Here is a 14,236-nt window from a genome sequence, read left to right on the forward strand (position 1 = left end):
TTAAGCAGTGCAGATAGGAGGAAAGAGTACATTGCAATTTACATTATGAAATCTAATATAAAATCCTTTCTAATGGAAAGTAAAGAAAATAGACCAATCATTCAATGAGGCAGCTTGTAGACATGGGATCAACAGATATAATGGGTGAAATCCTGGCCCCGTTGAAGTCAGTGACAAAGCTCCCATTAACTTCACCCTAGAAATCTGGGTTCAGCATCTGACAGTGGCACCTTTCTGGGTTCAGGGACATGTCTTGCAGCTGATTGACTTCTCCTTATGAGAAAGAGACACCAGATAAGATGTACTATTGTACTTTTCACAAGCCAACAATAGAGCAGTCCTGAAGGCACCAGTAGAGACAGGGTTGGTTGGCTTGGTTTTTATGTCCCTTGTGGACAAAAGAAAGAGTTAAAATGGCTTGAAGAAACAAGAGCTGTAGCGATTTATGCAGGTTACCAGTTACAGAGTTGCCCCCTCGTTAAAACTCAGCTAAATTGAGCTAGCTCAGATAAAACGAGACTGTAGCTGTCAGCCTGGCTTGCAGGTTAGTTAGTTAATACAGCAGCCCTACTCAAAAGAAAGAGAAGAGCATGCAAACCCCAAATGAAAAAAAGATTAAAATAAGATGAACTGAAGAATAAAAACAAAAAGAACAAAGTCAACTTTCTGAATGTGTGTAAGCGGAGAACTGTTAGGTGGATGTAGGAAAGAATAATCACAAATGAATGGGAGTCTTACTGGGTATTCCTTATTTGGGCAAAATTCCTGTTGACAGTGAAGTTTTGCCAGAGTGAATAAGGAGTGTTGAATAGAGACCTCACTGAGAAAGTACTGTAATTTAGCGGCCACTGCCTACAAAATAATGCTGTTTCCTTTAATAGGATGTATCGAAAAGTGCCATCCATTCCTATGAATATTACTGTCCATGAACAATAAAGGTTAGAACAATTAGCTATGTTCATCATGGAAAGGATATTCCAGTTCCTTTCTCCCACTCTTTCCATCTTGTCTATTTAAATGGTAAGTATACTGTGGCATGGCTAATATCTTATCAATGCCTAACACTGGTGGGGTGGCGGGAGGGAGAGGGATATCATTGTTGGCTTGTAGGCCAAGATTTTCAAAAACAGGACCTGAATATTAGGCCCTGTTGCCACTGACTTAGTAGAGTTACAGTGGAAATAAATGTATCCCATGGTGTATTTTAGTTTTATGCCCCCACTCTACTGCTTTGCCTCAGTGAACATATAGGAGTGAAAAATAACTCTTATTGTTTGTTCAAAGGAAACCTTCAGTGAATCTGTATTAAAGACATGTCATCATATGCCTCACCCTTTCATTTTGATTCAGTCCTAGTCTACCTGTCAGCAGATTCAATGACAGCTTATTACTCCAATCAGATCATTTATTTTTCAGTGTAACTACAATCAATCAAAATGTTGATATGTTGGTGCTATACTTTTTATTACCGGTGTTCTAAAGGTAAATATAAGATGAAACAGTTTTTTGCTTTGTTTTTAAATAAAGCAGCCCAATTGTTGCAAAACAAGGCTACTTAATTCCAGATTTGTCTCTCCCCCACCTTATTAAAATAAGAAATAGAAGCTTCTACATTTAAGAAGAGGGCTTTAATTGAATTGACTATTGCGGCTGACATTATATAAAGCGAATGACCTCATCTTGATTGATTGATTAATAACTGCAAACCTGAGATTATGCCAATATCTTGCAATTTAATTTTGAATATTCTTGCTTTATTATTGTCTGCTACATCCATATGGATATGTCTATTTAAGTTAATATTAGTTTTCAAATATAAGACTGGAAACAGTTTTAAAATCTTTTGCAAGTTAGGGGAGGGATGATTGAGTAGAAACAAAACACAGCAATCATGCTTTTCAATCTGCCAAGGCCCAAATGTAAGACACAATATGTGACCAGGATCTAAAACAAGAGATGCAAAATAAAATTAATGCTTGACTTAATGTGATACGGAATCGCACATTAATGCGATAAGTTCTTTCTATAATCTGTTTCCAGATTCGTTGCTTCTGGTGTAAATAACTTTCAACAGTACAAGGGAGGGGACACCAGCCTTTTGTGTGGAACATAAGTAAGGGGGTCTAGAATGAGTGGCATCCCTCAATATGAAGCTCAGTTTACAAATATTGAAGAAAGAGGCAATGAGGACTAATCTACAAACACCAAACCAAACAAAGTAACATAAGCAAAAAAAAAAAATGAATAGCAAATACAAACTACCCCAGCCTGGGATTAACGCAGAGCCTGGTTACGGAGCCCTGCCTTCTCTCAGACATTATCCTCTTCCAAGGGGAAAGGAAAGGGAAGATAAGTTAACCTCCTGTGTACTAGTGATCATGTCATTACATGTCACTCCTTTGTGTATGAGGAAGCGATCTCACAGACCTCTCAAACCCAGACTTCCAGCTGCAGAACGTAGGACCCAGTTGGGTGCCCACTGAAAAATTCAGAATCATTGTGCTGCTGTGCAGGAGGAATTCATGTCCTCCACACAAGGCCCAAGTAAATGAGCTATGCATGGGGAACTACGTGATTGTTGGAGGAGGATGGAATCCTCCCCTCTCCCTGAAGGTAGGGCACTAGGTACTGCTACACACAGCTCTGGCTGCTACTATAATTCATATATAAGTAAGATTTGGAATCTGTTCTGTTCACAGAGCCAATGGCCGTGCCCCTATCATTACCCCATCCACAGCACCCTCCTCTGAAATTCTGTGAAGCCAGTCACTGCTGGATCTTGTCTCATGGGTGGGCATGGAGGCATTCCAAATGCTCTTCTTTTCCAGGCCATGTTATTTCAATGAAGGAAGAAATTAACTTGGCTACTTTACAATAAAAGATGCTCTGTTTCCTAGGCACTAAAAATTCTTCAGAGGATCCCATGGTAGAGACCATATTCCTAAAACCACACAGTCATAGTTAGTGTTCCCACTTAGAGAAATGTAAAGTGGAAATATATTGGTTTGGAAGGGTATTAGACTAAGCAATCTTTAAAAGTTACTTGAACCAAACATCCCTACTGGACACTAAGATAGACGGTGGAGTTGGTATACTTCCATGAGCCAAATATTATGGGCAGTACGGGACTTCATATGGGTACTAAAATCTATTCCTCCTTGGGACAACAAGAGATTCTAAGGAACCACTAGTTCATGAAAATGTACTGTTATGGAAAATCTTCTTTACCATGGTGTGTTTATTGCTGTTGCATCCTATACTTCATATTTTTTCTCTTGATAGTTTGATCTTTCCTGGCCCACTGTCCCCTATACAACTTTTTCTTTCTTTCTTTTTCTCTTTTCTATAACTTGCTACTGCTTGGCTGCTACCAATCACTGCAAGTGGAATGAACCTGGTTTACTGATGAATAGACCAGGTATGTCCACACAGTTCTTTAATTTCTATGGAAAGTTAATAGACAAAGGCAGTACAGCAGGTGTGATGGAGAACTAGTTGCAATATGGTTAAATTAGGATATAGTTTTGCATTATTTTAAATAACACAATATTATTAATCAGAAATGAAATGGAATGTAGATTCTGGGCTTTTTTTGAATGGTTGATTCCAGTGTCTGGACTCCACCACAGTCCTGAGACCTAACCTAATCAATAAATCAGGGAAAAACAGATTTAGAAAACATTTTTTCCCTTTTAAAAATCAATACTTATGCAACCAAACTCAGCAAAAGGAGGATTTTTGCTCCCTGTCTGTCGCAGTGCGTGAAGATGAGGACTCTTGAGGTGACACCCAAAACATTAATATTGACCTATTTGACATGCCTGCCAATAAGCATTGGGCACACAGGAAAGGAGGAATATTATTTATCACGGAAGCCTGGCTCATGTGAACATGGATTGGGCTCAGTGTTGCTTTTTTCAGATGTTCAAGTTGGACCCTGTAGGCAGCAGAATGGAAAAAGAATGAAACTCTTGAAAGGTGCGGTTATTGCTTAACATAAAAATGGAAAGAGAGTAACCAGTGAGTGGAAAATAATCAGTATTTGGTTAAAGACTGTTTGTCACTGGGAAGGAATTCTTAGTAGGAAAATGTCCAATTTTTAATGAAAAGGGAATTAGAGAAATGGTTGGAGGGGAAGTAAAGGAAAGGTGGTTGAACACTATTAAGAACTAGCTGGGTCATAAAACAGAGTATATTTGCTGTGTCTCCCAAATGGTGGCCAGATTACACTTATCCAATTAGGTTCTGTCTACACTGCAACTTTTAACCAAGTTTGTATCCAGTTAGCAGCATGGCTGGCTCCAGACACAGTTTGTTCTCACACACAACATGATTAATGCTCTATTAGTAACCATGGCAGTTAAATATGTACTGTCCTTGCCAGGAGCACAGGCTGGCACATGATTGTCTTATGACACCATTTGGCACACTCTTTTGCAGTGTAGATGGGGCCCCTAACTGTGCCCCTGTACGTCTGGGACTCTTTTGTGATACTCTAACCTTTGCTGAAGCACTATGGAATAGCTGCCCAAAAATTCTTAGAGTGATCCAAAAAAACTAAACAAAAAGCCATGTAAGTCAGGGGTGATAGGGATGCATAAACACAGTTGGTTTCTGGATTCATGAATGGTTGTGTTGTGAAGGAAGCTGTTGGTGTGGACACAACTCAAACTATATTTGTTGTAACAGCGTGGAAAGAAAGTGCCACAAACTGGTTAAAAATACAATGATAACTGTAATGTGTTGTGAAGGAAGCTGTTAGTATGGACACAACTCAAACTATATTTGTTCTAACAGGGTGGGAAGAAAGTGCCACAAACTGTTTAAAAATACAGTGATAACTGTAATGTGGACAGGTCTTTACTGGAGTCATCAAGGTCTGGTCTGAAAAAAACACTCCCCTGACTACTGTAGCTATGCTTTTATAACGCCTGGTGTAGATGCAGCTATTTTGACGGAAGAATGCTTCTATTGACATAGCTAACTCCATTCAGTGTTCCTACACTGACATTAAAAACATTTTGTCAGTACACTGTGAGGCTATGCCAACATAGCTATGCTGGTATAGCCTCTGTAGTGTAGACATACCACAAATTTGCATCCTGTGCATAACCAGAGCCAAGATTTGGCTTGGGACTCCTGTGGTCTGGAAGTAGGCCAAATGGAAAATTTAGCCAGTAGGAACTGTGCTAACTGTCTCAGATGGACGTCATGTATATCTTGCACATAGAAATTATAAATCATGATATGAAGGTCCCCAGTCTTGGCTTATGGACTTGACAGCACAGGATGATGACACTTCAGAAAGTTTTCTATGCAACCCCACCAAGCCCCAACATCTCCATTTAACCGTTTAATCTCCAGCATGAACTGGTGTTCATACTGTTATTCTATTGCTATATTTTCTTCTGTATTACTTTGTTCCTCCTTCAGACAGATCTTCAGGGGTGAAATTCTAAAATCTCATTTTAAAATCTGAGAAATAAGATGATCTTATGGTTCGACCATTGGATTGGACTCAGTAGTTCTGGATTCAACACATTTTTAATATTTTTATTTCAGATACAAATACAGTGTAAATAGAAAGCACTCAGAAAGATGTTCAACAGCAAGAGAGAGAAAAACAGGCAAAAAGACAAGCAAAATCAGTGGAAAGCACTATTAGGATAGACTATTGTGTTTGCATTAACAGTTGCTTTTCAGAGTGATTTAGGATATTAAGAACTTTAAACCTATATTACTCCTCTGTATAAAATTTGGAATTATTCATGTGCATTCAAATAAAGACCTTTTTTTTTAATGTTTAGATATCATCTTTTGTATGCTCCCTTATCTAGCCTGCTTTATAACCTTCTGTTCGAGATGGTATAGATAAAGAAACTTTCCACTGTATAAAAGACTCCCTCCATTTAGCTGTATGATACTGTTCAAGTGCAGTTTATTGAAAATTCTCTTGTATTGTGACATTGTCCATTTTTGTTCATAAAGTCAACTATATATGATCCCTAATGTTGGGTATATGTGACCTGGTACAAGAAGGATTACTGCTTTTCTTAATGTGGAGAGCTGGAAATTAATGGGCAGCATCCACTGAATGGCTGTCACCACCCTTGTGACAGGTATCATGTTCTACTCCATACTTGTAGTTGTTAGATCAGTGTCATGAAAGCTCAGCCTTTTCTCCTTGTTCAGATAGAGCCAAATCTACGAGGAGGGGAGTGCCCTATGCACAGTGCTAAGCAGCTCACTTCCCTTTGAATCCATGGGAACTGAGGATGTACAGGAGGCACTTGGCCGCTTGTAAGATCAGGCTGCTATTGCCATTGCAAGGGCCCAATCCTGTGATGCAGTGTGGAGTTAAAGGCTCTCAGAACGTGGACCTAATTTAAGAATCCAGGGCATTTGGGAATTTTGTTGCAGCCCTGACCCTGTGAGATTCTGAGGCGCTGAGTGCCCTCAATTCCTATTGACTTTAATGGGAGTTGAGGGTGTTCAGTACCTCTCAGAATCAAGGTCTTGTAAAGGAGGGAAACAGGCCTGACAAATGCAGGAAGACGATTAAGTCCTTTTTTGACTATGTTTCATGGGAGCTCCAGTATTCTACAACAGACACCACGTGTCAAATTTTCCTCTCACAGGAGAAGGGAACAGGAGATCCCCACGCTGCTGTGGCAGAAAGTAAATACTGCCGCATTTCACATACTCTAAGATGCACTCCGAGCTATTTCCTTGATTTTCAGGTGCCCTGTTAAATATTTTTTTATTAAAACATTTTTACAGAAAGAAGACTGGATGGATATCAGGAAACCACAGGGGTGTCCTGTTGTTTTTCATACAAGTGGAAATTCAAAGGAAAACACTGCATAGAATGAACAAAAATGAATAGAGGATTGCAGTGTAGTTGTAAACTGTGTTGGTCCCAGGATATTGGAGAGACAAGGTAGGTGATATCTTTTACTGGACCAACTTCTGTTGGTGACAGAGAGAAGCTTTCCCGAGTTCCCAGTCCTGGTACCCCTACTCTCCTGAGTTGTCCCATTGAAGTCAATGGGATCAGAACAGGATTCCAAGACTGCTAATTCCTGAGGATGGGGGCCTGCCCCCTGTTACTGATCCCTTCAGTGCCCTGGCCGCTGTGCCAAGGCCGCCAGAGAGGCTGGGTGGGGGTGGTAGGGTGCCTGAGGCTGTGCAGTCATCCCCCGCGGATCCAGGCCTGGAGAACGGACTCCAGGGGCCAAGGCTGCTCCGCTTTCTGGGCTCCTGCGACCTCACTGTACCCACAATGCCTGGCCGCGGGCGCCCGGGGAGCTCTCCCCGCCGAGCACCGGGCGCTGCAGATCGGGCGCCAGGGGGCGCCCCCAGCCGGCTGCCTGCGCTCTCCCGGGCGCACCCGGGCGGCTCTGGCGGCTGTTTGAAAGTGCGGAGGAGGAGCGGGGCTGCGCACGGGGCTGGCGGGCAGCGGCAGCCCGGCCTCCTTTGTCCCCTCCCCTACTCGCCGAGCCGGCAGCGGGTGCAGCAGCCGGGAGCGGAGCGGGCCGGCCTGGGGGGGGATCCTTCCCTTCCCGCAGCAGCACCGAGGTCGCCATCTTCGCCTCCCCGTCCCGGCTCCCAGGCAGGGCGACGGAAAATCCCTCCAGCCAGGCGCTGCTCGCGCCGCATCCCTCGCCGCCAGCTCCCTGCCGCGGGCACCCAGCGCCCGCCGCCGCCCGAAAGCCGGGGCAGCCGGGGAGGGGAGTGGGCGCGGCCCCCGCCCGCTCCATGTGATCGCCCGGGCTCAGCAGCTTCCCGCACTGATCTCATCTCCATCCTCCCCAGCGCTGCGGGCACCCGGCGGGAGACGGAGGTGCCGAGGGGAGGCGAGGGGAAGCCAGACAAAGGAGCCGGCGCTGCTGTAGCGGGAGGTGAGTGACTGGGGGGCTTATAGGGCAGAAGGGGCCTAATTTTCGTGCTTCTCCCCCATTTCTATGTAATCCCCTCCTTCGGAAGCCTCCGGCTTCATGTGCACTGGGAGTGGCCTCTTCCCCTCCCCGGAGAGCAGAAAGACACCCTACCCCACCCCCCACCATCAACCCCCCGCCCCCCAACCCTGCTGCAGGGATGCAGGCTCGCCCAGCCTCCTGCCAGCGAAGAGGGGAGCAGAGCTGGGCTGGGAGCGCGGGGCTGGCATCCCCATCTGGAAGACTAGTGTGATCTATAGTGCGGGTGTGTTTGTGGGAAACAGACAGCCATACCTGTGTGGACCCCACTGGGCTACGGTGTAATGCACCAGAGCCCGCAGCTCCGTTTTCGTCCCTGGGAAAGTCCTCTGCTCTCCATTCTGTTGTCAGTTCTCTTCCTTCAAAGCCAAAGCAGGGGGAGGGGGAATTCCCACACGCAGGGCAAAAATGAAGGCTCACTGTGCAATAGTTCTCGCAGTGTGAAGCAAGTGGGAGCAGACGGCTAAAAAAACTTGGCAAATGTTTGGTGCTTTTGCATAGCCAGTGCTGTTGTCAGTGGCAGGTCAGGTTTCACAGTGGCATGGACCAAAGGTTTTGGGGAAGGGAAGCCGAGTCTCTCTGATCCTACACACAGTGCCGTGCCCGCCCCATGCACTTTTTTTTTAGTAGGCTGTAAACCCTGCAATTGGATATTAGTAAGCAAAAAAATCTAGGGCTTTCTCTCTCCCCTCCTCCCTCCAAGCTAATCAGAACATTACCAGAATTAGAGCCTGCACAGCTTGGCTCTTTCTCATGGAGTTAAAGAGAGCAGGAGAGGAAACTCCAATAGGGATTTAGAGCATACATGTATTATTATTTTTCTCCTCTCCCCCCCCCCTTATCTACAGTGATTATAAGGCCAGATTTGCTTCCTTTTCACAATGCTGTAGGCTTCACTGTGAGTAAAGTGATGCTCCTACAGCATGTTAAAAAAATTAGCAGTTAATTCCTTGTTCCTTTTTTGTTTAAGTGGCAGGAAGGACAGTTTCATTTGCTCAAAGATTATTAAAAACTGCTGTTTCTGGGGAAAATATGATAATTGAGAGCATTGAGGGGGACAGGTGATGCCTTTAACAGGTTGTTTAATGCAAGTGCTTCTTGAGCTCAAGGACAAAAGGAGGCTTCTTTTTTGCTTTTTTTTCTTGGCATAGAGGGTGTGGTAATGGCACTGTAATGCAGCATTGGTAAGTGAACAGGAGCAGGGCACTGTTGACCGCATATGTGAGGAAAAACATTTGTCAGTTATTGGGTGCTATGGAGTTGTTAATGAGTTCATGGCTGATGTGACAGCTTTTATTTTTAAATAATACAAATTTGAGTAAAATACAAAAATTCACTCTAGGGAAATTACCTGACTCTATCCACAAGCTGTATGTATGAAATCATTGATGAGTTAGCACCAGCATATCAGAATTATAAGGTAGTGTTGCATACATTAATTTATCTGTCTTTGAATTTAATCCTGTTAATTTCAAAATTCAGTGTTCATAGTAGAAAACATCTAAAAAGTCACCTTTTCAAATAAGTAACAACCTCCTGACATGTTTTTAAGTTTATTTTGTGTGACTAACCGTGTGTGAAGAACTTTGGCATAAACTATTGTTTTTCATAGACTAAGAAAATATAACATTCTGAGGTGAGATTTGTGACTTTGACATCCAGCATAAAATAAGTGTGTCACACATTCTTTAATTCATATTGTTTTGAACCAGAGGCTGACTGCTCTTTGGGTGATTTGGGGTAAATGTTAAAGAAAAATGTTTATTTTTATGTTCAGTGAGTAACAAGATCTTCTAGAGGCAATTAAACCAAAAAACAAACAAACACAAAAAACCCACTATTGGTGCTGTGATAGCTATGTATAGTTTTTTCTGAAAATAAAAACTTAAAGCTAATTTTTTAGTGCTGTCTGACAAAGTTTTACTACTTTATCATAGCTTAATGGTTAACTTGATTTAGTAAATTAAAGATATCTTTCTGTGACAGAAAATCTTATGTAATATTTTTAAGCTCTCCATTTACCTTCTGAATCCTAACACAAAGGGCCCGATTCTGTTCTGTTTTATATGGGTATGACTTGAGTAATTCCAATGATTGTAATTGTATTATGTTGGATTTACAACGGTTCAAGTGAGATTAGAATTTTGTCCAATGATTAAGTTTGTCTTTCTAGTTATAATTGCCCATATAATACTATCTTGCTCACGCCCATGTTGCTCTAAGTAGGGAAGAGCTGATTTCTGGTGAAATTCTCTTACAGAACATTTTATATTATAAAATATCTTTAGGGATTTCATAGTACTAAAAATTGTTGAAGGTAAGCAAGTCATTTTTGAAATGACACCACTTGCATTGTCAATACACCTGTGCAGCTCTTAGTCTGTTCCTGATCTCTTTCAGTTTCTATTGTCATTTCCCTTTTTTCCAAAAAAGGCAACGTTAAAGATTAAGTGTTGAAGAGTGATAAGTCTGGCCCTGATCCTTCAGATACTTATGCAAGTGAATAGTCTCACTGAACTCATTGCTTAGTTCAGTGGGATTTTTCACTTTGCCTAAAGTTGAGCATATGTGTAAACATTTGAAGGATTGGGGTGTAAACAATCTGTAGTTTTTCTTTTCTTAGGTGCAGTAAGAAATGTAGAAGCAAAGGTTATATTTTTTTCTTGATAATTAAGATGACTTTATTAGTGGTTAGTGCATTTTCTACAGAAGAGCAGGTTCCTACCTGTGTTCTTCTAGCTCAGGGGTTCTCAAATTGGGGTTCAGGACCCTCAGGGGGTCACGAAGTTATTACATGGGGGGTCTCGAGCTGTCAGCCTCCACCCCAAACCCCGCTTTGCCTCCAGCATTTATAATGGTGTTAAATATATTTTAAAGTGTTTTTAATTTATAAGCGGGGGGCGGGGTGTTGCACTCAGGGGCTTGCTGTGTGAAAGGGGTCACCAGGACAAAAGTTTGAGAACCACGGTTCTAGCTTTTCTCTCTGAGTAGTAATGGAGTCATTCCTACAACAAAGAATTCATTTGTGGTTGTTTTATTTGCTTCAAGAAACTTCATGACATTGTTGATACCAAAGATCTGTAGATCAGGAATTATAAAATTAGCTTTAGCAAGTATTTTTATAACCTGTTGTTGCACTGATTAGTGAAGAATAGAGGAAGCTGTAGAGTCATTACATATAATTTGTTAGTCCATGTCTGAACCTCCTACAGCTTTACGCTATCAAAGTAGAGATAGGTGAGACTCAGAGTTCTAAATCTACTGGCTATTTTTATATTATATAACAAGAAAAAACAACTTGTCTTGAAGCATGCCATTAATTCTGACCCCGAGTGCTTGTCAAAGTTCTACAGTAGCTGGCTTTGTAATGATTTGAGGAAAGCTTGCAAAGGGTATGGCTTCTCATGATAGAAAAAGGCGGCAGGAGCCTTTTCAACATCTTGTCTTGGTTCCTGTTGTCCAAAATAATAAGTTGATTGATTTTAGCAGGGGAAAGGGGAAAAATAGTACAAAGGGGAAAACTGCAGCAGAGTGTTCTAAGTGCCTTTTTTTTTTTTTAATTAAACATTTCGTGGTGGGATTGTCGGGGTTTTTTGCTGTCAGAACAGGCAGTGTAATGATAGATCCTGAGTAATATAGTGGTGACGAGAAACAATCTAATGTCACTTGGGGGCTTTACAGGAGTAAGAAATGCTTGGCACATTCTTTTTCAGCAAGAACTGTATTAGACACTAACACTATTAAGTCTTTAGTGGGGAAAACTAGATTGTGATGAAGAAATGTTAACCACTAGTCACTGTCAAAATTAATTGTTTGTCCACTAGGGTGAGGTTATGATCCAGTGTGATGCCAGGGAACATGACTGACTTTTTAGAATTCTGTGTATGCTTCTGTTGTCCGTAGCTTTTGGCTGGTTCACACACATTTTTTTTCTAGTTTTTGTTTGTTTGTTTTTTACTAGAATTCTAAGTCAAATATAATTCAGCTTTAGGTTCCCCCTAATAGATCAATAATATAGTTTCTATTCTATTCTATTCTATTCTCTGATGTAATTTTTTCCCTGGAAGAACGAGTTTAAAAACTTCTCCATTTAAAACAAGATTTTGACATTATTGCTTTGGTTCATTAAATGTGATTTAATACATCAACCCTGCAAATGAGGCATGAAGTTTATATGGTTGATGCACATCTATTAATTTATACCAAGTTTTGAAAAGTTATCACTGACATAAAACTGCTCTCTGGATGTATCTGTAATTGCTTGATATTACATGCAAACCTCTCTGTTATTCAGCCCTTAAGTTTCATTTTTGGGTAAATTAGAGCCATCATAGTGTGGCCAGCGTTATGTACTTTCCTGCACAGCTCTGACAAATGCCTGTCTTGATGATTTTTTTTTTTTGTAGTAGTAGTAGTTTGTGTGTGCAAATATTCCCCTGAACTCCAGTTGATATGGTGAAGCTCATGTTATGTATGACTCAAATTGGACTGAATTTGGTGGTCTCGTATTTATCTTCAAGTGATCCTTTGACCACATCACAAAATCAACCATGGAACTTCTCATCATACTTGACAGCTCAAGTTCAGGAATCCAATAGCAGATTAGGTTTGCAATTCAGTGGCCCATGGAGAATGTTAGTGCAACACATACTTGCACAAGGTCTGGTTCAAACTAGAACTACTGACTGTTTTCTTACATAAGCACACATCTGGATGGCGTGGTAAGCTAATGATCTGTGGTCACCTTCTTAGCTCTGCATATCTATTTCTCTCTTTAAACATCTTTGGTTTTCAGCAGGCGATCAGATATTATGGGGAAGAGGACCATGTGTAGGTCAACATGGCCCCTTTTTCAGGGTTTGCTAGTGCCTCATCTCATCACATTCATATCAAATGCTTGCTGACACTTCTGTTTTGGTAACTTTTCATGACTCTCCCATTTCTCTTCATGGTGGTCTGTTTTCTTCTCTTAATAAAATAAATGTTTAACTCAAAACAACTAAGCTATCTTAAAAAAATTAAGAGCTCCGTCACTGATGTGATAATGTTAGGGTTGCTTTGATACTTTCTAAATGAAGGTTTCTCTGACTTCATGTTAATAAATGTAGTGGACGTTGTAGAAACTTGATGCCGGCTTTCCTGATAAGTACTCTGACTACCACCTATGCCATTAGAACAATGTGTCAGTTTTAAATCAGAATGCTTGTGCTTCACAATTCTGAAGGCTTGTTTGGAAGAGTTAATATGAGCCCTTCTCTGTTAGCTCAGTCCTCTTAATATAACAGACATCTTGCTTCCTGACGGTCTCTGAAGTGCCCTAAGGCTAATGCTAGCAGCATCGTATACACTTCAAATATGCCATCTTTAGCAGTGCCACAGACAGTTGTTTTTTTTCGCCTGTAAATACTGGATTAGCCTGTAAAAAGCAATCATGGAGAGGCTTCTTAGAAATGAATTAAGTAAACACATCAGCTGTGATGGAGAACAAGAAGGTATTCTCCCTACCACCTGCTTTCCTCTTCCCATGCACTCCATTCTTTGAGGATGTAAAAATCTTCCTGCTGTAATTGGTTTTTTAGAGATCAGTGTTGGTGAAAATGGATCTGTGGAGTCATTTTTTGTCACACTGGTGAAGCATCAGTCAGTCTTCAAGCAGTGATGCTTACTGCTAAATCCTTTTTTTTTTTTTTTTCAGAGCTTGCTGTCTGAGCAGAAAGCCATCCTGAATGTTCTGTGTCTCAGGTCAACCTCCAGCTTAGTTTAATTTTCACCTGTGTGACTCCCCATTCTAGAACCTATGCACCCAAAAGCACATAGGAATGTAACCTAATAGGAGGAATGGTGACTCTTGAGGTCACCTGTAGACTATTTTAGGGATACAAGGTCTAGCACAAAAGTTAAACATAACACATCTTATTTGGGAAGCCTTTGCCTCTGAAAAGTGTATAATTCAAAAAATGAAATACAACAATCTTACCATTCTTCTGGCAGATCTGATATTTTGCTTCTGCATGTTATTCTGACAAAATTATGTACTGATTTAGATTTTTAATAATGACTACATGCAAATTGTTGCCACAGTACAAAAAACAAGCACAAATATGAGACCAAAATTGATTAACTTTTCTGGCGATAACAGTGGTACGTGGTTATTCAAATTATGAAATACCTTCGTTTTTTAAAAAGAGAAGAACCAAAATCAGATCAGAGTAATATTACAGTTTTGGTCCTTGAGTCTTTATGAGCTTCACACATGCTTT

General features: G+C 41.2%; 1 protein-coding gene and 1 long non-coding RNA gene across 2 annotated transcripts in view; one reads left to right on the forward strand and one right to left on the reverse strand.

The window, feature by feature from the left end:
* Positions 1–8,508, reverse strand: part of LOC141987603 (uncharacterized) — a 45,851-nt gene extending 37,343 nt beyond the window's left edge. The window contains exon 1 of the long non-coding RNA XR_012639587.1: positions 8,232–8,508. This is a non-coding gene — a long non-coding RNA (uncharacterized LOC141987603). The remainder of the gene's footprint in view (positions 1–8,231) is intronic.
* Positions 7,488–14,236, forward strand: part of CDC42SE2 (CDC42 small effector 2) — a 120,294-nt gene continuing 113,545 nt past the window's right edge. Inside the window, exon 1 of the mRNA XM_074953082.1 lies at positions 7,488–7,901. The gene's annotated coding sequence lies outside the window, so the exon portion shown is untranslated. The remainder of the gene's footprint in view (positions 7,902–14,236) is intronic.

The sequence above is a fragment of the Natator depressus genome, chromosome 5 (assembly GCF_965152275.1).
Source record: "Natator depressus isolate rNatDep1 chromosome 5, rNatDep2.hap1, whole genome shotgun sequence".
NCBI classification, from domain to species: domain Eukaryota; kingdom Metazoa; phylum Chordata; order Testudines; family Cheloniidae; genus Natator; species Natator depressus.